At 46.0% G+C, this 23480-nt stretch overlaps 1 long non-coding RNA gene across 1 annotated transcript in view; it reads left to right on the forward strand.

Moving 5' to 3' along the window:
* LOC141097880 (uncharacterized) overlaps positions 1 to 16275 on the forward strand; it is a 45668-nt gene extending 29393 nt beyond the window's left edge. Inside the window, exon 3 of the long non-coding RNA XR_012234075.1 lies at positions 15957 to 16275. This is a non-coding gene — a long non-coding RNA (uncharacterized lncRNA). The remainder of the gene's footprint in view (positions 1 to 15956) is intronic.
* Positions 16276 to 23480: the final 7205 nt, after the last annotated feature.

The raw sequence follows: 23480 nt of genomic DNA on the forward strand, positions 1-23480 counted from the left end.
ACTACTGCGCCCACATTGGACTGATACTCAGTGAGTTTGAACATGGAAAACCTGCTGCATATTACACTAGTGCACTGTGGCAAAACCCTGCTGTAGAAACTTGCATCTTTTGGAATACTTTATTTATTTATTATTTATTTTTATACATAGGGTATCAGTCTCACCTGCCTCATTTAACCCCTTCTCCCCGAAGCCTGTTTTCACCTTCCTGACCAGGCCATTTTTTTAAATTCTGACCAGTGTCACTTTATGAGGTCATAAATTTTGAACACTTCAAGGGATCTCACTTATTTTGAGGTTGTTTTTCACTTGACTTATTGAACTTCCTAATAGTGGTAAATTTTCTTTGATATGACTTATGTTTATTTCTGAAAAGATTGGAAATATGGCCAAAATGTAGTAAATTTTGCAATTTTCAAAGTTCTAATTTTTATGCCCTTAAATCAAAGAGTCATGTCTACTTTACATCAGCACAATTTTTGAAACACCATTTATTTTTGCTAGGAAGTTATAAGGGTTAAGGGTTGAAAGTTGACCAGCAATGTCTCATTTTTACAGTAAAATTTACAAAACCATTTTTTTAGGGACTACCTCAGATTTGAAGTGACTTTGAGGGGTCTATATGACAGAAAATACCCAAAAGTGACACCATTCTAAAAGCTGCCCCCCTCAAGGTGCTCAAAACCACATTCAAGAAGTTTCTTAACTCTTCAGGTGCTTACCAGGAGTTAATGGAATGTGGAAGGAAAAAATAAACATTTAACTTTTTTTCACAGAAAATTTTCCTTTAGACCCGTTTTTTTACTTTCACAAGGGTAACTGGAGAAATTGCACCATACAATCTGTTTTGCAATTTTTCCAGATCATGCCAATACCCCACACGAGGGGAAAAACCACTGTTTGGGTGCTCGGCAGGGAAGGAGCGCCATTTGAGTTTTTTAATTCAAAATTTGCTGAAATAATTAGTCGACGCCATGTTGTGTTTGGAGAGCCCTTGATGTGCCTGAACAGTGGAAACTCCCCAAAAGTGACACCATTTTGAAAGCTAGTGACCCCTCAAGGAACTTATCTAGATGTGTATTGAGCACCTTGAAACCCCAGGTGTTTCACAGAAGATTATAACGTTGAGCCGTGAAAATTAAAAAAAAAATCAAATTTTTCCAACAAAAAATGTTTTTTAGCGCCAAATGTATTTTCACAAAGATGTTAGGAGAAAATGGACCCCGAAATTTGTTGTGAAATTTCTTCTGATTTCATCAATACCCCATATGTGGTTTAAAACTAATTTTTAGGCACAGTGCAAAGGCACAGAAGGGAAGGAGCACCATATTACAGTGCAGATTTTGCAGTACTGGTTTGAGGATGCCATGTCACATTGGCAGAGCCCCTAAGGTGCCAGAACAGCAGAACCCCCATAAGTGACTTTATTTTACAAACTAAACCTCTCAATGAATTTATCTAGGGGTGCAGTGATCATATTGACACCACAGATGGGTCACAGATTTTCATACCATTGGACAATGAAGAAAAAATAATTTTTACCACCAAGATTGTGTTAGCCAAAAATTTTACATTTCCACACTGAGAAATGGGTAAAAATGGCACCAACATTTGTCCCACAATTTCTGCTGAATGTAGAAATACCCCATATGTGGCTGTACAGTACTGTTTAGCCACACGGGGAGACTCAAGAGGAACGCCGATTTTCTTTGAATAGTTTTCAGACTCCATATACGGAGTCCGTAAGTGCTAGAAAAGCAGAATCCCCCCTCAAGTGACCCCATTTTGGAAATGATACCCCTTTGAGAATTTATTTAACAGATGCGGTATAGTGACGATTTTGAGTCCATGGGTGTTTTTCAGAAACAAGAGCAGTGGATGTTGCTGAGTGAAAATTCCAAACTGCCATTGCAGTGACCAATAACAAAGAGCCGAAGCCAAAGAAGAACCGACCAGAAAGTCCTGTATTTTGTGATGTAAAGATTCAATAATTTATTAATAGAACAGGTACAATAACAGAAAAATGTCAATGAAAAATAATAGTACATTAAAATTATGTACAGAAAAAGTACGCCCCGGGGGGTGACATACACAAAAAAGGGCAGGGAAGAAATATCCAAGAAACTATGCACAATCCAGTAACAACTAGTATAAAAATTTAATGTAAAAAGACAAAGTGCTTGTGCAAGAAAAAAATCTGAGTCACAGATATTGCAAGTGCTGACGTCACTGAGGCTGCAGGGAGTCCCCGGCTGATCTGTGAATGAACTAATGACCGTGGGGAAAAAGTCAGAAACTTTCCCATGGTAATTAGATCATCTACAGGCAGCCATTGAGGCTGCACAGAGCTGAATCAATTCATTTTATAGTAGATTACATTGAGGCTAGTCGCATTAGCACTGGTGCTCATTGTAAACTATTTAACCCCTTCTGATGGATTGCAGCATGGGACATGACTGAACGGCAGAGAGGTAAGGATATTGATTTTTTTATGTTATTTTTGTTGCAGGTCATGGTTTTATTTTGGATTACCAGACTAATAAAAATTTGTCAAAAACTTGGTGTATTTATTTAATTAAAATACTTTTTAATTAATGTCTGTGTGTGGGTTTTAACCCTTTCTTAGTATAGGGTTAATAATGGATCGGTGTCTTATTGACACCTCTCCATTATCAATCGGCTGAATGTCACCTTACCATCGAATGGTGACATTAACCCTTTGTTATATTAACCCATTTGCCACCGCTACAGGGCAATGGGAATAGAGAGGATAAGTGCCAGAATTGGCACATCTTATAGATGCGCCATTTCTGAGGTGTCTGGGGGCAGATTTTTGCAGTCAAGGGGGGCCAAAAACAATGGTCCCTCTCATAGCTATTAAAATCTGCCCTCACTCACCTGCTTTAGCCCTCTCTGGTTGACAAATTACAGCGGGAGCCCATGCATTTTTTTTTTACAACGAATTAACCCCTTAAATTAACACCTACACCTCCCAAATTTTGCACACAAACCCTCATCTAATTATTAGTCAGTCAGGGACATATAAAAAAAAAACATGAAATGAAATGGTTTACTGTATGTAAACCATGTGTCATTTCATGTCGGGTGGGGGAATGATTTGACAGAAGTCGGCAATTGAATTAGCGGCTATTCTGCTATGAAGAACTCTGTGAAATATAAATATATATATGCGTCTCAATGACATGTATATATATATATATATATATATATATATATATGTATTCTATGTGTCTAGATCTATTCTTTCGTTTCTTTTTTAAACCTGTCAGTGTGAGTTTACTGTATAGCGCATTGAATTGCCGGCTTTTCAAAAAGACACCGGGTGCGTATTTCTCGCAAGTCACACATGTGATCCGTGTGTAATGTGTGTTTTTAGCGCACCCATAGACTTGTGTTGGCATACTACGGCCGTAGTACGCTGACAATCGCAGCATGCTGCGATTGGCACGGACCGTAAAATATACGCAAGAAAAAAACGGCTGATGGGAGCTGCCCCATAGAGAATTATTGGTCTGTGTGCAATCCGTTTTTTTAACGACTCTCACTCGTCCGTATTCCTCTCTAGTGTGACGCTGGCCTTACTCTGGACTCTGTCTGACCTCTGTTCAGCTGTGTCCATTTCAGAAGTCCACAAACTGTGGCTGATGGCACTTTTATGCACATTTAAAGCGCCATGGAATAAATGGTGCTATAATAATAAATAATAATAATCCTAAAAAGATGGACACCGCCAGATCACAGGTCAGATGGCGTCCGCAGTGCCTCCATCTGCCTCACTATAGGAAATCTTCCGCCATAGGTTCCATCTGAATAACGTATATCAGAGATTTACACGGAAACCCCGGTGTAAGCGCTCAGTGCAGAGTGCAAGATAAATGTGAGTCAAGCATTACCGTGATCTTTGGGAGGCAGAATGAAAAAATCAACAGCATGTGAAGAATTGGTTTTATTTATTTTTTACGCTGTTCCTTGTGTGGTATAAGTGATTAGGCAACTTTATTATCTGACAGGGAGGGAAGGAGGCATGTCAGCTCCTGTTGTTAGCAGGCGCTCCCATGCCATCTTCCCTGGTGGACCCTAAAGGACCCTGCGGCCATCTTACGGCTGGGGTTCACAATGGAGACCATCACCACAACGCGATAGCATTGCGTTGTGCTGATGGGAGCTCAAACCCTGTGTGATGCTCCTCAATGTCGCTGTCACTACTGCCAGCGGCATCAAAGGGGTTAGACATCTGCGATCGGTGCTAGCACTGATCGTGAGCTTTGCTGCAGGGTGTCAACTCTCGCCTAGAACTGGCACCCGCATCGGATCGCGGCACCGCTCAGTGTGAGCCCACGAGATTGTGGCATCTTACATGTACTACAGTTTTCTGGAATGCAGTTCCTGCGGCGCCGTGTTACGACACAACTGTAAGGTGACCCGGGATCAGGGGTTTCTTCCCTGACCCTAACACTAGGGGGCGCCCTAGATCGCCCTATTCCCCGGGATACTTCTGAATGTGAAGATGCCGGGGCCTTCACCCTTGCCTTATCTCCTAAGTTAGCCCTCCGTCTGATCTCTTACCCCACCCAGGGAAGAGGGAGCGATAAAGTGCACCGTAGTACACCAACCTGACAAGCAAAGCAACACAAACAAGGGTTAACAGAAAACTCCAGGCATACAAAATATTCACTCACATGTAACACAGAAATGCACCAGGGTGTGGAGGTAGGGGAATAAACCAAAATAGAGAAGGATAAGGAATTACCACAAATACAAACCTAGCAACAGTCACTAATAACTCCTTCAACTATCATTCTCATAAGAACTCCTCTCCCTCCATTAGTCATGCAGCAATAAAGCTAGCTCTGACAAAGATTTGTAACAGAGCTCAGATTATAAAGGGGAAAGGAGTGGCTAACCAAACCGATCGCAGAACAGAAGGATCTCCAACATGGCTGATTAACACCTGTTCTGCCAGAAGAAACACATTTAAAATAAAGGAAAAGTGCTTCTCCTCAGTGCCGGAGTAGGAGCAATCAGACGCTGCGGTCTTCTGGCGCCACACTGTCACGGTAACCCCCTGACACGCCGTACATGTACGGTGTATGCTGGTAAGGGGTTAAAATAAGCTCTGGAGACAGATTCTCAGAGAGATCTATGTCCATCCCATTGATCTTAACAGCTCATTTACATATTAAAAAAAACATGGATTTCTCTGAAATAATACATCGGATCATAGATATCAAGGAATCATTTTATTCAGCTCCCTGTGACCTACATGCCCATATAGACGGATTAGGAGGGTTGATTCCAGAAAATACTGTTTACTTATTTATATGTGATGGATGAGACAAATGAATTACTAGACTATATTAGTGACCATATATTCTGGTACGTTGAGCATTAGGCCACCATTGCATTCATGTGTTTGTAGACTGGATGGTGGAGGGGACACCAGCTGTCCTCTCGCAAAGATCCGTGTTGTCTTTTCACAGTCACTTTGAGTAATGGTTTAAATGCAACAGATGGTACTTGGTGAACCAGAGGAGACCTTGTGCTCGCGCTGTAATCTGTTTGATTTGTTTCCATCTATCTAAACATTGTCCGCATCGTGAAGCCATTATTACTTCCTTAATTCTGGGCCAAGTGGCCTATACTGTGCGGATGAACAATCTCGGAGGGAAGGTGAGTAATTTGACTGATAATTTAAGCCTCCCAACAAAAAAAGAAAAAACAGGCATTGTCCTCACAATTTGTTAAGTACCCACTGACGGTAAGTGTAAAATTAAATATTTATTCCATTTACATAAATCAGAAGGCAACAAATCCAGACAGACATAAAGCAAAAGCTTAGTGTCAAATAAAACAATAAGATACAGTGGGTACAGAAAGTATTCAGACCCCTTTAAATTTTTCACTCTTTGTTTCCTTGCAGCCATTAGGTAAATTCAAAAAGTTCATTTTTTTCTCATTAATGTACACTCTGCACCTCTAGTTGACTGAAAAAAACCCTGAAATGTAGAAATTTTTGCAAATTTATTAAAAAAGAATAACTGAAATATCACATGGTCATAAGTATTCAGACCCTTTGCTCAGTATTGAGTAGAAGCACCCTTTTGAGCTAGTACAGTCATGAGTCTTCTTGGGAATGATGCAACAAGTTTTTCACACCTGGATTTGGAGATCCACTAACATTCTTCCTTGCAGATCCTCTCCAGTTCCGTCAGGTTGGATGGTGAACGTTGGTGGACAGCCATTTTCAGGTCTCTCCAGAGATGCTCAATTTGGTTTAGCTCAGGGCTCTGGCTGGGCCAGTCAAGAATGGTCACAGAGTTGTTCTGAAGCCACTCCTTTGTTATTTTAGCTGTGTATTTAGGGTCTTTGTATTGTTGGAAGGTGAACCTTCGGCCAAGTCTGAGGTCCAGAGCACTCTGGAAGTGGTTTTCATCCAGAATATCTCTGTACTTGGCTGCATTCATGTTTCATTCAATTGCGACCAGTTGTCCTGTCCCTGCAGCTGAAAAACATCCCCATAGCATGATGCTGCCACCACCATGTTTCACTGTTGGGATTGTATTGGGCAGGTGATGAGTAGTGCTTTGTTGCCTGGATTTCTCCACACATACCACTTAGAATTATCACCAAAAAGTTCTAACTTCGTCTCATCAGAGCAAACTCTATGCGGGCTTTCATATGTCTTGCATAGAGGAAAGGTTTCCGTCGGGCCACTCTGCCATAAAGACCTGACTGGTGGAGGGCTGCAGTAATTGTTGATTTTGTGGAACTTTCTCCCACCTCCCTACTGCATCTGTGGAGCTCATCCACAGTGATCTTGGGGTTCTTTACGTCTCTCACCAAGGCTCTTCTCCCACGATTGCTCAGTTTGGCTTCACGACCAGGTCTAGGAAGACTTCTGTTGGTCCCAAACGTCTTCCATTTAAGGATTATGGAGGCCACTGTGCTCTTAGGAACCTTGAGTACCGCAGAAATTCTTTTGTAACCTTGGCCAGATGTGTGCCTTGCCAAAATTCTGTCTCTGAGCTCCTCGGCCAGTTCCTTTGACCTCATGATTCTCATTTGGTCTGACATGCACTGTGAGCTGTGAGGTCTTAGGGTCCCGTTTCACTTAGAGACGTACCAGTGATTCCGACAACGATACGACCTGGTAGGGATCGCTGGTGCGTCTCTAAATGATCGCTAGTAAGCTCCCAAACAGGCAGATCTCTTCAGCGACGCAGCAACGATCCAGTGATCAAACACAGCGACGCATGCTGGCCAGCGGGACGCCGACAACGAAAAAATGGCCCAGGACATTCCTGCACGATCAGCGATATCCAGCAGGGGGGCCAGTCGCTGCTGCGTGTCACATGTAGTGAGGCGCAGACGATCTCGCTATGTGAGATGGGGCCTTTATATAGACAGGTATGTGCCTTTACAAATCAAGTCCTATCAGTTTAATTAAACACAGCTGGACTCCGATGAAGGAGTAGAACCATCTCAAGGAGGATCACAAGGAAATGGACAGCATGTGACTCAAATACAAGTGAATGAGCAAAGGGTCTGATACTTATGACCATGTGATATTTCAGTTTTTCTTTTTTAATAAATTTGCAAGAATTTCTATATTTCTGTTTTTTTTCAGTCAAGATGGGGTGCAGAGTGTACATTAATGAGAAAAAATGAACTTTTTTGAATTCACCAAATGGCTACAATGAAATAAAGAGTGAAAAATTTAAAAGGGTCTGAATACTTTCCGCACCCACTGTACAGTGCATAATGCTAAAATATATATAATTGGATAAGAACTTGGACTTGACACCAAAAAGATAAATTATATTTTACTTAATCATTTTCTGTACAGAGTGAAAAGTTATAATTATTTATATTTATACATATTTATTTGTACAGTATGGAAAATAAGTATTTGATACACTGACGATTTTGCAACTTTTCCCTCCTACAAAGAATGGAGAGATCTGTAATTTTTATTGTAAGTACACTTCAGCTGTGAGACAGAATCTTGAAAAAATCTAGCAAATCACATTTTATGATTTTTACATATGGTAATTAAGTTGCATTTTATTGCATGACATAAGTATTTGATCACCGACCAACCAGTAAGAATTCTGGCTCTCACAGTAGTTTTTGATGCAGTTTTCTGAGTTAAACAAAAGAGGGAACGTTTCAGTCTTTCTTTCATACTTACCTTTATTCTATGCCTTTCTGGCTCTAACTCAGAAATTTCCACAAAATTTGTATGTGTGATTGCAGCCCTAAAGGGGTTTTTCTCCAAAATTGAGATATGTATAGTAACTTTTCAGTCCAATGGTTGAGGGATGCTGGAATAGAGGGGAGAAGTCTTCTGCACAGGAACCTTATGATTACCCATGTATGGCAGGCAATCCCCTCATTTCTTTTGGCAGCCTAACAGCCACAAAACATGTGGAACAGGGACTTGAGCAAGTCACTCAAGCACTCGCGATACTCAGTGCATACATAAGCACCTGATGCAAGCTAGAGTAGCGAGCACTTGCGCTCAACACTAGTGGTGGAGGCCAGTTGTGCACAGGCGCTCTAAAATGTGTTTAATATACATATAATTTCAGTTACTCACTGGGGACGTTCTCTATAAACCTAGTAGTTCACTGTCCTTGTTCTTTTTCCTCTGGTTCAAAGTGCCATGACCACCCCTTTCATCCATGGCTCATCACTGCAGAATGTTACTTGTAGACATCTTTGGCTCATCATTTTTCCAGCACTCTGCTCATTTTTTCCCACCACTATATGAGACACATTGCACTATACCCAGTGACCAAGTCAGTAGTAATGCCCCTCTCCCAGTGCCCTATGTAGTGATAACACCCTCCTTCTGAACACTTCAAGGTAATAGTGCCTTCACATGGCAATCGTTCCCCTTCTCTGCCTCCATATGGTAATAGTGCCCCCTCTGTGCATGCACATGGTAACAGGGGCACTTCTATGGCTTTTAATAGAAATAATACCCCCACACAATAATAATGGCCCCTCTTAGCCCACATATAGTAAAAGTGTCCCAACAGTAAGAAAAGCTTACCTCCTGAGCCTCTCATTCGCTGCAACAGCTTAAATCCATCCTGCTTAAAGGGCCTTTTACACATAGCGAGATTGCTAGCGATATCGCTAAAGCGTCACCGATTTTGTGACACAACAGCGATATCGCTAGAGATCTCGCTTTGTGTGACACGCAGCGGCAACCAGCCCCCCCGCTGGATATCGCTGATCGTGATTGAATATCCTGGTCCATTTTTTCCTCATTGGCGTCCCGAGGGCGCCGACTAGCGACGCATGGACACGGCGGAAGTCGTCATCATTGCTGCAGTGTGACAGGTAAGAGCGACCGCTGACGGATCGCTTATCGCTGCTGCGTCACTGGTGAGATCTGCCTGTTTGGCAGCTCACTAGCGACCATTTAGCGATGCACCAGCGATCCTGAACAGGTCGTATCGTTGTCGGGATCGCTGGTGTATCGCTAAATGTAACGGGACTCTAAGACACCTTAGACTGCTATCTCACTGAAGAATCAGATTGTAAACAGCTACCAATTGCAGTATATAGAAGGAGGAGCAGAATGAGAGCGAGGCAGAGACACAGTTACGATTCTGCTGCTTTCTAGTAAGTGTTTTATCTGTGTCTCAGAGCTGCAGTCACTGCTACACTACTCAATACTACTGTATTAGGTCAGCCATGCTGCTGTTTTTGAACATTTGCTATATAGGCAGGAGAGCAGGAGTCCCTCATCTCTCGGTGAACAGTGTAGGGGAGACATTGTAGCAGCTAGTCTTTATCCACTAGCTCAAAAATGACTGAACATTTGAGATAGAGACTACAAAGGGTAAAAGTGGTGAAAAATGCAGGACTCAAGTCATATAATTGCCAGAAATAGTGTTACTAATGCACATACAAGATGGCTTATTTTGAAATGTCAACTGAAAGGACAGGTGAAATGCTTCGCTTTTCTTGCACTGCAAGGGAAATTTACAGTTTAGGGGGTCCCAGCAGGGTCACACATTGTAATCTGCTTGCTGTTAGGAGGACCTTTCTAACCAGTAGGGATTGTCCAAAGAGAGGAACTTGTAGATGAAAGAATGTAGAAATTGAAAGTTGCTATACTCGTGTCTAAAGATCGACTACTGCTTGATTCCGTAAAATGAAATGCGTTAAAAACTGCAATTTACGTAATGTCACTTCCTGAACCGCTTCTGAAAAAAAAAAATATACCCATCCCACTATGTCTCCATGTATGTTGCATTCACAGTGGACTTGATTCATTTTACTTCACTATATGCCACAATATACTATTGTGTGCAGGCTCGGCTCACACAAATAATACATGTGCCAAGAATGAATGCCCTGGCGTCTTGTGGGTTTGAACAGATGGTTGGGATAGAAGAACATAAGGGCCAGAGCAAACATGTATCTAAACACAGGAAAGATTTTTGCATGATTTTGGAAGAATTGATTATCTCTTTCACTTGCTCTAATAAGTGATATATTCCTCTATGTAGATGCACTGAGAAGGTCTTGTGGTCACCATATTGTTGGCTTTTGGATATTGCCTTTAACTTTCATTCTTATATTGATCTGTCTGATGCTCAGTTCCTTCTGTATCGCTCATGAGGGTAACAATGACTTTAATTGCTATATTTTCTATAAACTGATGATAGGCATGAACATAAGCTACGCTGTTGACATGAAGAAAGACCCTATGAGTGGGCATATCACTGCACCCAAAGCTGCCGAACACTAGATTTTATAAAAAGAATTATAACTCTAGTGTGTGGGATTCAGTTGATCGGCCAACAACTACCTCTAAGGAACGCTCAGCTTGGTTGAGGTTCTAACTTTTATTTATGGGAAGGGGAAAGTTATTTCCGGATACCTCTGTGGGCAACTTATCTTTGGTAGAACAAAAAGGATTGAGTTTCTAGATTCCAAATGTAAAGCTAGGATAGAACACAAACTAAAGTGCCATTATCCATTCAAATTAAACATAAATCCACAAGATATATCTGTAACCAAACCCAGCTGGAATGTATAATTTAGTCTTATAAATAATGACAGATGTCTATTAATTACTCAGGGCTCCGTCAAAAGGTAACAAACCCTTTCACCCTCCTGGCTTCGTGTTCCAAAAGCGTGATGAAACCTTAGGGTGTGTTACACTACTGATGACGGGAGCAAGAGTGGACCCACTGGACCGTGACGTCGAACCCTCCCCGAGCGAGCGCACCAGGTGGACCGACCCCTATACCGGGACCGTTTGGGAGCAGGCTCAAGGAGTTCAAACGTCACGGCAGCCAGGACCAGGGGTCGGCTCGAGAGGATGTGCAGCTGATGAGCGGTGGGGAATCCGGCGAGATGTCCGGGATAACCAGAGTCCAGGGGGACGAGAGAGAGTTGCAGGCGGAACGATGGAGGACAGCGGGAACCTGGAGGAGGCAGGGGTACAGCGAACTGCAAAAGGAAAGAAGACAGAAGGGTTCGCAGAAGCACAGGCTGGAGAAGCACGGGAACCAGGAGAGCGAGCTGAAGCAAGGGGCTAGCGGAAGCGTGCAGGGCCTGGATGAAGCGAGAAACTAACTCGATAGTCAGGCGCCTCCCCTAAGGGAGGGCGGCCTGAAATACCTGGTGGTAGCCCCTGATTGGCCAGGAGGTGGGTCCGGGTCAGGTCACGTTGGCGGGCGGCAGTACTGCAGGGACGCGTGGTCTGACACCCTGGCGCGTGCGCAGAGGCACAGTGTGCGCGGCCGAGGGCAGAGGAGGAGCGCGCCGGGAAGCCGCCCACCGGAAAGGAGGAGGGCCGGAGGCGCGCACCGGAGCAGAGAGGAAGGAGGAGCCCGAGCCGGAGGCAGAAGCGGCGGCGGGGCCAGCGGTGAGTAGAGGCGGCAGCGGGGCCAGCCGTGGCGGTGCTGACAGTGTGCTTGTAGTTCCTAATGTCCCATCTCCTGACGCATATCTCCTCGATTCATCAGTCAGAGAAATAACGTGGTTCATTTTGCCACCTTTTTAAAGCATATGTATAATGTAAATACAGCCATCTGGGTTTGGTTCTGGATATACCTTATAGATTTATGCAGGACTGGCATTTGGGGCAGACAGACCAGGCAGATGCCTGGGGCCCCCACCCACAAAGGGGGCCCTTTGGGTCACCGAGGAGGATGGCAGGAACAGGCTAAGCCACCAGAAGACCAGAGAGGTTGATAACTAAGCAGATTGCAGACCCGTGATCCTATCAACACAACTAGCAGTAGCCGTGGGGCGATCCTACGATGCCCTAGACGCTTCGTCACAGCCGGAGAACTAACTAAGCCTAAAGACAGAGAGGTGAAATCTAAACTGCCCCGGAGCAGATCCCCAAAGGAATAGACAGCCCCCAAACTTATATTGTCGTGAGACAAGATGAGACACAAACACAAGCAGAGAACAGACTGAGCAAACGGTGGGGCCCAAGCTGTCTAGACAGGACAGGACAGAAAAGATACTGTCTGCAATCACGCACAAAACCCTAAAAAAAGTCCAACACTTCTGATATACAAAAAACCTGAGGCCACACAACCTCACCCCTGCTAGATCAGCACTCTGGTATGAACTGGAAGCAAAGCAAAAAGATACTAACATAACAGGGGACTGAACCAGCTGTAACACATGAAGCAGGGCCCAGTGCTGCCCCCAGCAGGGAGCACGCTGAACCCTAGCAACAAAGCAGAAAGCAAAAAAAGGCACAACCAGATTAGATGTAAAGGATTATCAAAAGAATCACTTAACTGAACCATGCAGATTAGGCAGGGGACAAAATAACTCCAAATGCACAAGGAGGAAGCCACCAGCAAACAGCTCAATTATATGCTCCCAGCCAGTAATTCCAGGTTCCCAATTATCGTTGTCAGGTGGGGAACTTCCATCAACCTGGCCAGCTCCACTACTCTCAGTAACCACCAGAGGGAGCAGAGGGAGCTTCGTCTCAGAACTCCATGCAAGGGAATTCACAACAGTACCCCCCCTTTAGGAGGGGTCACCGAACCCTCATCCTCACCACCAGGCCGATCAGGATGGGCCCAGTGAAAAGCACGAATCAATCTCTTGGCATGGATGTCAGAAGCAGAGACCCAAGAATTATCCTCCTGGCCATAACCCTTCCACTTGACCAAGTACTGAAGTCTCTGTGTAGCCAGATGAGAATCCAATATTATTATTATTATTTATTATTATTATTTATTTATATAGCGCCATTAATTCCATAGTGCTGTACATGAGAAGGGGAGTTACATACAAAGTTATAGATATTGTTAACAGTAAACAAATTTACAATGACAGACTGGTACAGAGGGGAAAGGACCCTGCCCTTGCGGACTTACATTCTACGGGATAGTGGGGGAGACACAGAAGGTCGGGGGTGCAGCAGTTCTGGTCGTGATGAGGCGGAAGCTCAGGCGGTGGTGAGGCGGCAGAATGGTTATTGCAGGCTGTAAGCTTTCCTGAAAAGATGGGTTTTCAGGTTCCGTTTGAAGGATCCGAGGGTGGTGGATAATCGGACGTGTTGAGGCAAGGCATTCCAGAGGATAGGGGATATTTGGGAGAAATCTTGGAGGCAGTTGTGTGAGGAACAAATAAGTGTGGAGGAGAGTAGGAGGTCTCGGGAGGATTGAAGATTACGTGAGGGAAGATATTGGGAGATTAGTTCAGAGATATAGGGAGGGGAAAGGTTGTGGATGGCTTTGTAGATCAGTGTTAGTAGTTTGGACTGGATTCGTTGGGGAATTGGGAGCCAATGGAGGCATTTGCAGAGGGGGAGACAGGGGAGTAGCAAGGAGAGAGGTGGATTAGTCGGGCAGCAGAATTGAGGACAGACTGGAGTGGTGCAAGAGAGTTAGCAGGGAGGCCACAGAGGAGAGTGTTGCAGTAGTCAAGGTGGGAGATGATGAGGGCATGTACAAAAGTTTTAGTAGATTGAGGACTGAGGAAGGGACGGATTCTGGAAATATTTTTGCGTTGGAGGTGACAGGAGGTGGCAAGAGATTGGAGTGTGGTTTGAAGGACAGGAGTCGAGATTTACTCCGAGGCAGCAGATTTCAGGTGCGGGAGAGAGCGTGATGCCGTTTACCATAATAGATAGATCGGGTAGGGAAGGTACATGAGATGGAGGAAAGATAACGAGTTCAGTTTTGTCTACATTGAGTTTTAGGAAGCGAGAGGTGAAGAAGGAGGATATGGCTTATAGACACTCCGGGATTCTGGACAGCAGAGAGGTGACATCTGGGCCAGACAGGTAGATCTGAGTGTCAACTGCATACAGGTGGTACTGGAAGCCATGGGACTTTATGAGTTCCCCTAGGCTACCTAGTATAGATGGAAAAAAGTTGGGGTCCCAGGACAGAGCCTTGGGGGACTCCAACAGAGAGGGGGCGGGATAAGGAGGTAGTGTGGGAGTGGGAAACGCTGAATGTGCGGTCAAAAAGGTATGAGGCAATCCAGGACAGGGCAAGGTCTTTGATGCCAAGGGAAGAAAGAATCTGTAGCAGTAGGCAGTGGTCAACTGTGTCAAAGGCAGAGGACAAGTCAAAAAGGGGGAGGATGGAGAACTGTCTGTTAGCTTTGGCTGTGAGTAAGTCATTAGTAATTTTGGTCAGGGCAGTTTCAGTGGAGTGGTGGGGGTGGAAGCCAGATTGCGGGATGTCAAGGAGGGAGTTAGATGAGAGGTGGGAGATAAATTGAGCATGGACATGCTGTTCAAGTAGTTTGGAAGCAAACGAGAGCAGTGATATGGGGCGATAGCTGGGCATAGCAGTTGGGTCAAGGTTTGATTTTTTGAGGATGGGTGTTATGGTGGCATGTTTGAAGTCAGAGGGGAAGGTACCAGAAGTTAGGGATAGATTGAAGAAATGGCTTAGGGCTGGAATGATCATGTTAGTGAGGTAAGGGAGCAGGTGGGAAGGGATGGGCTCAAGTGCACAGGTGGTGAGGCGTGATTTGGAAAGGAGATGAGTAAGCTGTCCTTCAGTGATGTTGGAGAGTGAGGTTATTAGGGAGGGGCAGAGGTCTGGTATGTGGAGTGGTTGGGGTGGTGGAACAGTAAAGGTTTGTCTTGTTTGGTCGCTCTTATTTTTGAAGTAGGTGGCAAAGTCCTCGGCAGAGATGAGGGGAGTTGGAGGTGGCAGTGGTGGGCGGAGGAGTTGAATGTGCTGAACAGTTGTTTTGGGTTGTGGGATAATATCTTCTCTACCTCATACTCCAAATTACCCTTAACCAGTACAGGGTCAGGGGGCGCTGCCATGGGAACGACTGGTTCCACAAACCTTTTCAACAAAGATTTATGAAAGATGTTATGAATCTTAAACGTAACTGGAAGAGCCAAATGGAAAGAAACGGGGTAAAGGATTTGCAAAATCTTATAAGGTCCAATAAACCTTGGCTTGAATTTTGGAGATGCAACCTTCATGGGAATATTTTTAGAGGACAACCAAACCATATCACCCACTTTAAACCGGGGACCAATGGTCCTATGCCGGTTGGAAAAACGTTGGGCCTTTTGCTGAGAGTGGGACAACTTATCCACTGCTTGGTCCCAAATCTGCTGCATTCTCACTACCACAGAATCCACACATGGGCAGGCAGAAGCTTCTACCTGCCCCGAAGAAAATCGAGGCTGAAACTCAAAGTGTTACACCCGGTCCCTGTCCTGGCACGGCACCCAGGTCTGCCACTGTTACACCTGGTCCCCGTCCTGGCGCTTCATTATTCAAAAAGTGTAATTAACCAATGGCAGCGCACTAGCTGCTATTTCTGGCCTCTCCCCCATAGGGAGAGCGCCGGATCAACGAGTATCTATCATTGCTACATCTGGTTCTCATGCTAACCTGTCTGCGCTGCGTCTGCAGTCCCTGTGCATTTTCTAATGCTCTCTGTCTCCACAGCATATCAGTATCCTGTGCTTCATGGTTATATCTGCAACCATCAGGGCTAAAGCCATCCCGTTCCGCCAACAGCTATCCATGTCTGAGGACTGTGTGAAGGTCACTGGAACCGACTCCTTACCATCTACCCGGATCCAGGACCCGGCTCATTACGGACTCTGCTGTAACTACTGTTATCCCTTTTGGTCCCGCTGGGACAGCTGCCATGTGTTCGGGGTCTAACTGGAGGTAGCACCTGTGTCCTCCGGGTATTCCATTCTGGCCCTGTCTGAGGGGCTTTACTACAGGTTCCCGGGACTCACTAGTCATGCCCCCTTCGAGCCCCCCGGACTGTGGTCCCGAGGTTCCACTTTAATAATAAAAACGAATGTGAACTTGTCACGTTTGCCCATCCTGTGTGACATGGCTCGCAGGCCGGTAACTAAAACCACAGGACGCGGCACGTGATACTGTCCTGTGTGACACGGCTAGCAGGCCGGTAACTAAAACAAGACAAGCGGTAGGGAAACGGTTACAACGGTGGGCCCTGCAATAGGGAAAGGGGACGTGGAGACCTCCTGCACTCCCCTGAGTCAGTGTCCCTACCGCTCCTAACGTTCCCTATGCCGGTTCCGCACCGGGCGCCGATCACGAACCTGTCGCCCTAGCACACCCTACACCTATCCCTTACTAGGGAGCTGGGTGGTGCAGGCACTGGCCCCACCGCTGTACTAATACACACTAAGGAGAAAACACAAACGGTGAAACACAACTTAGCTTTACTCTGTTGCACTTGCTCCTGGCAACAGAGTCCACCAGCAGCATGCAGCTCTCCTCCTGAATCTCTGCCACCAAGCTCTGTCAGAGCTAAGAAAATCCCCTATGACTCCTTTCACACCAGGGCTCTGACTGAGCTGCAAGGACCTCTCTCTAGATCCTTCCTCCACCAAGGATGGTTGAAATGAACATTATCACCAACACTGATTGCAACACCTGTGACTCTTTTATAGCAGAGCCAGCAATCACACCTGCATTATAATCATGTGCACTTAACTAGAGAAACTAGAGTGCAATGACGCTCACCACCACCGGGGGGAAAACTTAGAACAAACGACACACAGTGCAATAATCCTAATGGCCACCGGGGGAAAAAACACCTTAAGCACAGCTTAGGAAAAAAAAAAAGGATACCTGTGCTTTATCTCAGTCCTGATCCAGCATGGATCATGACAGTACTCTACCCTTAATGAGGGGCCTCTGGACCCTCAAAACCGCTCCCCATCAGGGAACCATCTACAGCGGGGACGCCCAGACCCAGAGTTCACCCCAGCAACTACCTGCATGTCAGGTTGATGAGAAACGAGCCCGCTGGTATTGGCAACGTATGTTCTGGAGGCAACACACATCTCCGATACTCTGACCTGGGGAACGGGTTGTGTATGTGTATGTTTGGTATGAGCTGGTAGGACTCCAAAACACACTTCCACTGGATGTTTTTTGGTGGCCACGCATACACGCTCGTTCACACACAGGTCCGGACCTGAACGTTTATTGTCACTCGTTCGTTTGTCACCACTTGGAGAATTCTTTCTGGGATTGACAACAGAGGCGTCCCCCTGTGTCACCACACTCACACCCCCGCACCTCACCAAGGGGTACACCACCCTCCAACCCCTTCCACCACGAGGTCTGCGCCTCCCAGGGTTGGCCAATGGTGAGGGTTGAGACTTGCCCCTACTCTCCTGCAGCACATCTGCTGCCCTCACCGGAGAGGAAGGAGTACGCTGAAGACAGACGGCAGAGACAGTAGTTCCTAGGCAGCAGCCCTCACACGAGTGCCCCCAGCTGGCTACTTCCCTCGCCCGCCAATCTTTTACCTCCGGTACGCCGCCAGCCAAGACCTCTGCTGACATGGTACTTTGGGAGGGCAAAATGGAGGAAATGTATACTCCCTGGTCGCCTCCCTCCAAGCGACCAGGGGAATGCGGCTTCTCAGATAGCACAGATAATTTGGCGCGCAATGGGCAAGCCTTCAGGACATGACCAGTCTGCCCACAGTACAAACATGCCGACACCACTCCCCGAACCGTAGGCAGCTCTGTACAGAAACTAGCTCCTCCTACTTGCATAGGTTCGTCCGGAGACTTGGCATGAACTGGGCAGGCTCTTATAAAATGGCCAGGCTTCCCACAGGAAAAGCATACCCCCCACCACGACGAGCCGCAGACGCCCCCTTTTTTGTATTAATAACACCCGGCTGTCTGGGTTCCTCCAGCTACACTGGTGGGTCCTCCTCCGTAGCGAGGACATCAGGGGGCACTTTTTGTATATGTCTCTCCCTAAGGCGTCTACCCGGATGGCAAGGGACATGGCCTCCAGCGACCTGGGGGCGGCGTACTGCACCAGAGTATCCTGCAACTTTGGAGACAGACCCTGCACAAATTGACTCTTAAGTGCAGCGTCATTCCACTGAGAATTAGTGGCCCATCTCCTAAACTCTGAGCAGTACTCTTCAGCGACCCGGGATCCCTATTTACACCTACGGATTCGAGATTCCGCCAGGGCGACGCCATCAGGATCCCCATACACAAGCGCCAAAGCCGCAAAGAACTCGTCCATGGACTCTAAAGATGGGGAATCGTCTGGTAGGGAAAAGGCCCAGGATTGGGGATCCCCTTTAAGAAGGGACATAATGATTCCCACCCGTTGCTCTTCACTCCCTGATGAACGAGGGCGCAGCCTGAAATACAATTTACAGGCTTGTTGAAACACCAAGAATTGATCTCTCCCTCCAGAAAATCTGTCAGGGAGGGATATCTTGGGTTCTGGCTGAGCCTGTCTCTGAACCAAGCCCCAAAGCCCACCAACTGCTGCAGTTGCTGCACTAACTAACCGCGCAGCCCCCTAATCTCATCAGTAAGGGTCTGCAGCATTTGGGCAAAGGTCTGAACTGGGTCCATGGCTCAGCAGAAAAAAAAGTTGGGGTTGGTGATAAATGTCACGTTTGCCCATCCTGTGTGACACGGCTCGCAGGCCGGTAACTAAAACAACAGGATGCGGCACGTGATACTGTCCTGTGTGACACGGCTCGCAGGCCGGTAACTAAAACAACAAGACAAGGGGTAGGGAAACGGTTACAACGGTGGGCCCTGTGAGAGAATGGGGACGTGGAGACCTCCTGCACTTCCCTGAGTCAGGGTCCCTACCGCTCCTAATGCTCCCTATGCCGGTTCCGCACCGGGCGCCGATCATGAAATTGTCGCCCTCGCACACCCTACACCTATCCCTTGCTAGGGAGCTGGGTGGTGCAGGCACTGGCCCCACCGCTGTACTAATACACACTAAGGAGAAAACACAAACGGGGAAACACAACTTAGCTTTACTCTGTTGCACTTGCTCCTGGCAACAGAGTCCACCACCAGCATGCAGCTCTCCTCCTGAATCGCTGCCACCTAGCTCTGTCAGAGCTAAGGAAATCCCCTATGACTCCTTTCACACCAGGGCTCTGACTGAGCTGCCAGGACCTCTCTCTAGATCCTTCCTCTACCAAGGATGGTTGAAATGAACACTATCACCAACACTGATTGCAACACCTGTGACTCTTTTATAGCAGAGCCAGCAATCACACCTGCATTATAATCATGTGCACTTAACTAAAGAAACTAGAGTGCAATGACGCTCACTACCACCGGGGGGAAAACTTAGAACAAACGACACACAGTGCAATAATCCTAATGGCCACCGGGGGAAAAAACACCTTAAGCACAGCTTAGGGAAAAAAAAGGATACCTGTGCTTTATCTCAGTCCTGATCCAGCATGGATCATGACAGAACTTCACCATCTCTGCCTCCGCTTCCATTCGTTACACAAAGTTACAAAAGAAAGGAGACATCAAAGTGGCAGAGCTAGCCCTATTGTTTAGCGTGAATTCGGCCAAGGGCAAAAATGAGACCCAATCATCCTGATCAACAGATATGAAACATCTCAAATAGGACTCCAACATCTGGTTTGTTCTCTCAGTCTGCCCATTGGTCTGAGGATGAAATGCAGAGGAGAAAGACAACCGAATTCCCAGTTTGGAACAAAAAGACCTCCAAAATCTGGAAACAAACTGGATCCCTCTGTCCGACACAATGTTGTCAGGAATCTCGTGCAAACAAACCACATGTTGTAAAAACAAGGGCACCAAGTCTAGAGTTGAGCGACTTTGGTCGGATCGGGTTTCATGAAACCAAATTTGTTTCAGATGAAACTGGTCCGACTAGGGCAAAAAAAGTCGGAGTTTCGTCCGAAACCCGACCCCAATGCAAGTCAATGGGAAATAAAAGTCGGCATTGAGCGGATGACATTCATCCACTCAATGCCGACTTTTAATCCCCATTGACTTGCATTGGGGTCGGGTTTCGGACGAAACTCCAACTTTTTTTGCCCTAGTCGGACCAGTTTCATCTGAAACAAATTTTGTTTCATGAAACCCGATCCGACCAAAGTCGCTCAACTCTAGCACCAACTCAGGGAGTGGTACAAGATGGACCATCTTAGAAAATCTATCACAGATCACCCAAATAACAGTCATTCTCTGAGAGAAAGGAAGATCAGAGATAAAATCCATTGAGATATGGGTCCATGGCCTTCTGGGCACCGGCAGGAGCATCAACAAACCACTAGCACGAGAACAGGGCTTAGACCGAGAACAAGTCCCACAGGACTGCACAAAATTCCTGACATCATGAGATAAGGCAGGCCACCATAAAGACTGAATCACCAAATCTCTGGTACCAAAGATACCTGGATGACCAGCCAACGCGGAGCAATGAATTTCAGACATAAATCTTTTCCTCCACTAGTCAGGGACATAGTTTTCCCATAGGGCATCGTTCAGGTTTATCCTGAAATTCCTCCAGGTCACGTCTCAAATCAGGAGAGATGGCAGAAAGAACTACACCCTAATTTAGAATGGTCGTAGGCTTGGTCACGTCAAGAGAATCCGCAAAGAAACTCCTAGAAAGGGCGTCCGCGTTAACATTCTTAGTGCCCGGAAGAAAGGAGACCACAAAATTAAAACACGTGAAAAACAAGGCACACCTAGCCTGTCTAGGAATCAAGCGCTTGGCTGATTCAAGATAAATCAAATTCTTGTGATTGGTGAGGACCACAACTTGATGTCTAGCTCCCTCCAACCAATGTCTCCAATCTTCAAATGCCCACTTCATGGCCAATAATTCCCGATTCCCCACGTCATAGTTATGTTCAGATGGAGAAAATGTTCGAGAAAAGAAGGCACAGGGATTCATCTTAGAGGTTACAGGATCTCTTTGAGACAAAACGGCTCCTGCACCAATCTCAGAAGCATCTACCTCCACCTGAAAAGGGAGTGAGGCATCAGGTTGCCCTACAACCGGCGCAGAAGTAAATCTCTGCTTAAGCCCCTGAAATGCCGAGACTGCCTAAGGAGACCAATTCACCACATCAGCGCCCTTTTTGGTCAAATCCGTCAGAGGTTTAACAATACCAGAAAAATTACCGTATATACTCGTGTATAAGCTGAGATTTTCAGCCCATTTTTTGGGGCTGAAAGTCCCCCTCTTGGCTTATATGCGAGTTATGTACCAGGGGGGTGGATGGGTCAGAGACCATACTCACCTCTCCTGGCACTTCTCTGCAGCCCCTGCGTCTCCCTCTGCCGTCTGCTTCCTGCATTCAGCGGTCACGTGGTACCGCTCATTAAACTCATGAATATGCGCATATTTAATGAGCGGTACCACTTGACCAGCTGAATGCAAGAAGCAGACGGCAGAGGGAGATGCAGGGGCTGCCGCTGCAGAGAAGACCTTGCACTAGGAGGGGTGAGTATGATGGGGCAGAGTGATATTCACCTGTCCCCATTCCAAGCCGTGCACCGCTGTGTCTCCGGGTCCTCCTGCTGTGACGGCAGAGGGTGCGATGACATAGTCAGTGCGCGCCCTCTGCTGTCAATGCAGAGATCTGGGAGACACAGCAGTGCATGGCTTGGAATGGGGATAGGTGAATATCGACACTGCCAGGTGCTCAGGACACCAGCACCTGCCCCCAGCGATGGAGAGGTGAGTATGTTATATTTTTTTTTATTGCAGCAGCAGCAGCAAATAAGGGGTATTTATGGAGCATCTTATGGGGCAGCATTAACCCTTGTGGAGCAGCATATGGGGGTATTTATGGGGCAGCATTAACCCTTGTGCAGCAGCATATTATGGGGGGTATTTATGGAGCATCTTATTGGGCAGCATTAACCCTTGTGCAGCAGCATATGGGGGTATTTATGGAGCATCTTCTTGGGCCAGCATTAACCCTTGTTAATCCTCTGTACACCAAAAAGACATATCAATCCCTTAAGATACAGAGTATTTTCCCTCAAAATCCAGAACATAGTCCGGACATGTTCCACATGAGAATCCCAATCACTGGAAAAAATCAAAATATCATCCAGATAAATAAACAAAAACTTATCCACAAGGTCCCGGAAAATATCGTTCATAAAAGATTGGAAGACGGAAGGGGCATTAGTGAGCCCAAAAGGCATCACCAGGTACTCAAAATGTCCCTCCGGAGTATTAAACGCCGTCTTCCATTTATCCCCGTGCTTGATGCGAATAAGATTATATGCCCCCCTGAGGTCAAGTTTGGTAAATGAACACGCACTTTTAATTCTGGAAAATAAATCAGAAATCAGGGGTAACGGATACTGATATTTAACAGTGATTTTGTTAAGGGAACGATAGTCAATACAAGGCCTTAATGAGCCATCTTTTTTGGCCACAAAGAAAAAACCAGCACCCAAAGGCGAAGAGGATGGTCTGATACAACCCTTCTCCAAATGATTCCTTGATATAAGATCGCATAGCATCATGTTCAGGTACAGATAAGGTGAAAAGCCGACCTTTGGGAAATTTACAACTGGGCATTTACTCAAGTGCGCAGTCATATGAGGAGGCAAAGATGCAGACTTACTCTCACTAAACACATCAGAAAAATCAGCCAAATAGTCAGGAACGTCTTGAGACTCGGGAGAGGTGGAGAAAACAGGAGTGTCACTAAGAACACATTGACAACCCCAACTCACCACAGACACAGATTTCCAATTTAAAATAGGATTATGGGTTTGTAACCAAGGAAAACCGAGAACAATAGTTTCATGTAAATTGTGCAACACCAAAAATTTACAATTCTCTTGATGGTCCGGGGCAACCCGCATTACCACCTGGGTCCAAAACTGGGGTTTATTCTCCGCCAAAGTGGTAGCATCAATCCCCCTCAAGGGAATAGGGGTTCTCAGGGGCACCATGGGGAAACCACAACGCTTGGCAAAGTCAAGATCCATCAGATTCAAGGCTGCTCCAGAATCAACAAAGGCTTTAGCAGAAAAAGTAGACAAGAAGCAGATCAAGGTAACTGCCAAAAGGAACTTAGGCTATACACTGCCCACCGCAAATGCGTGAGCAAAACATTTTTCTCTTTTAGGGCAGACTGAAATAACATGAGATGGCGTCCCCACAAAAAAAAAGCAT

The sequence above is a fragment of the Dendrobates tinctorius genome, unplaced genomic scaffold, assembly GCF_039654945.1.
Source record: "Dendrobates tinctorius isolate UK_male_01 unplaced genomic scaffold, ASM3965494v1 ptg000010l, whole genome shotgun sequence".
Taxonomy (NCBI): Eukaryota; Metazoa; Chordata; class Amphibia; order Anura; family Dendrobatidae; genus Dendrobates; species Dendrobates tinctorius.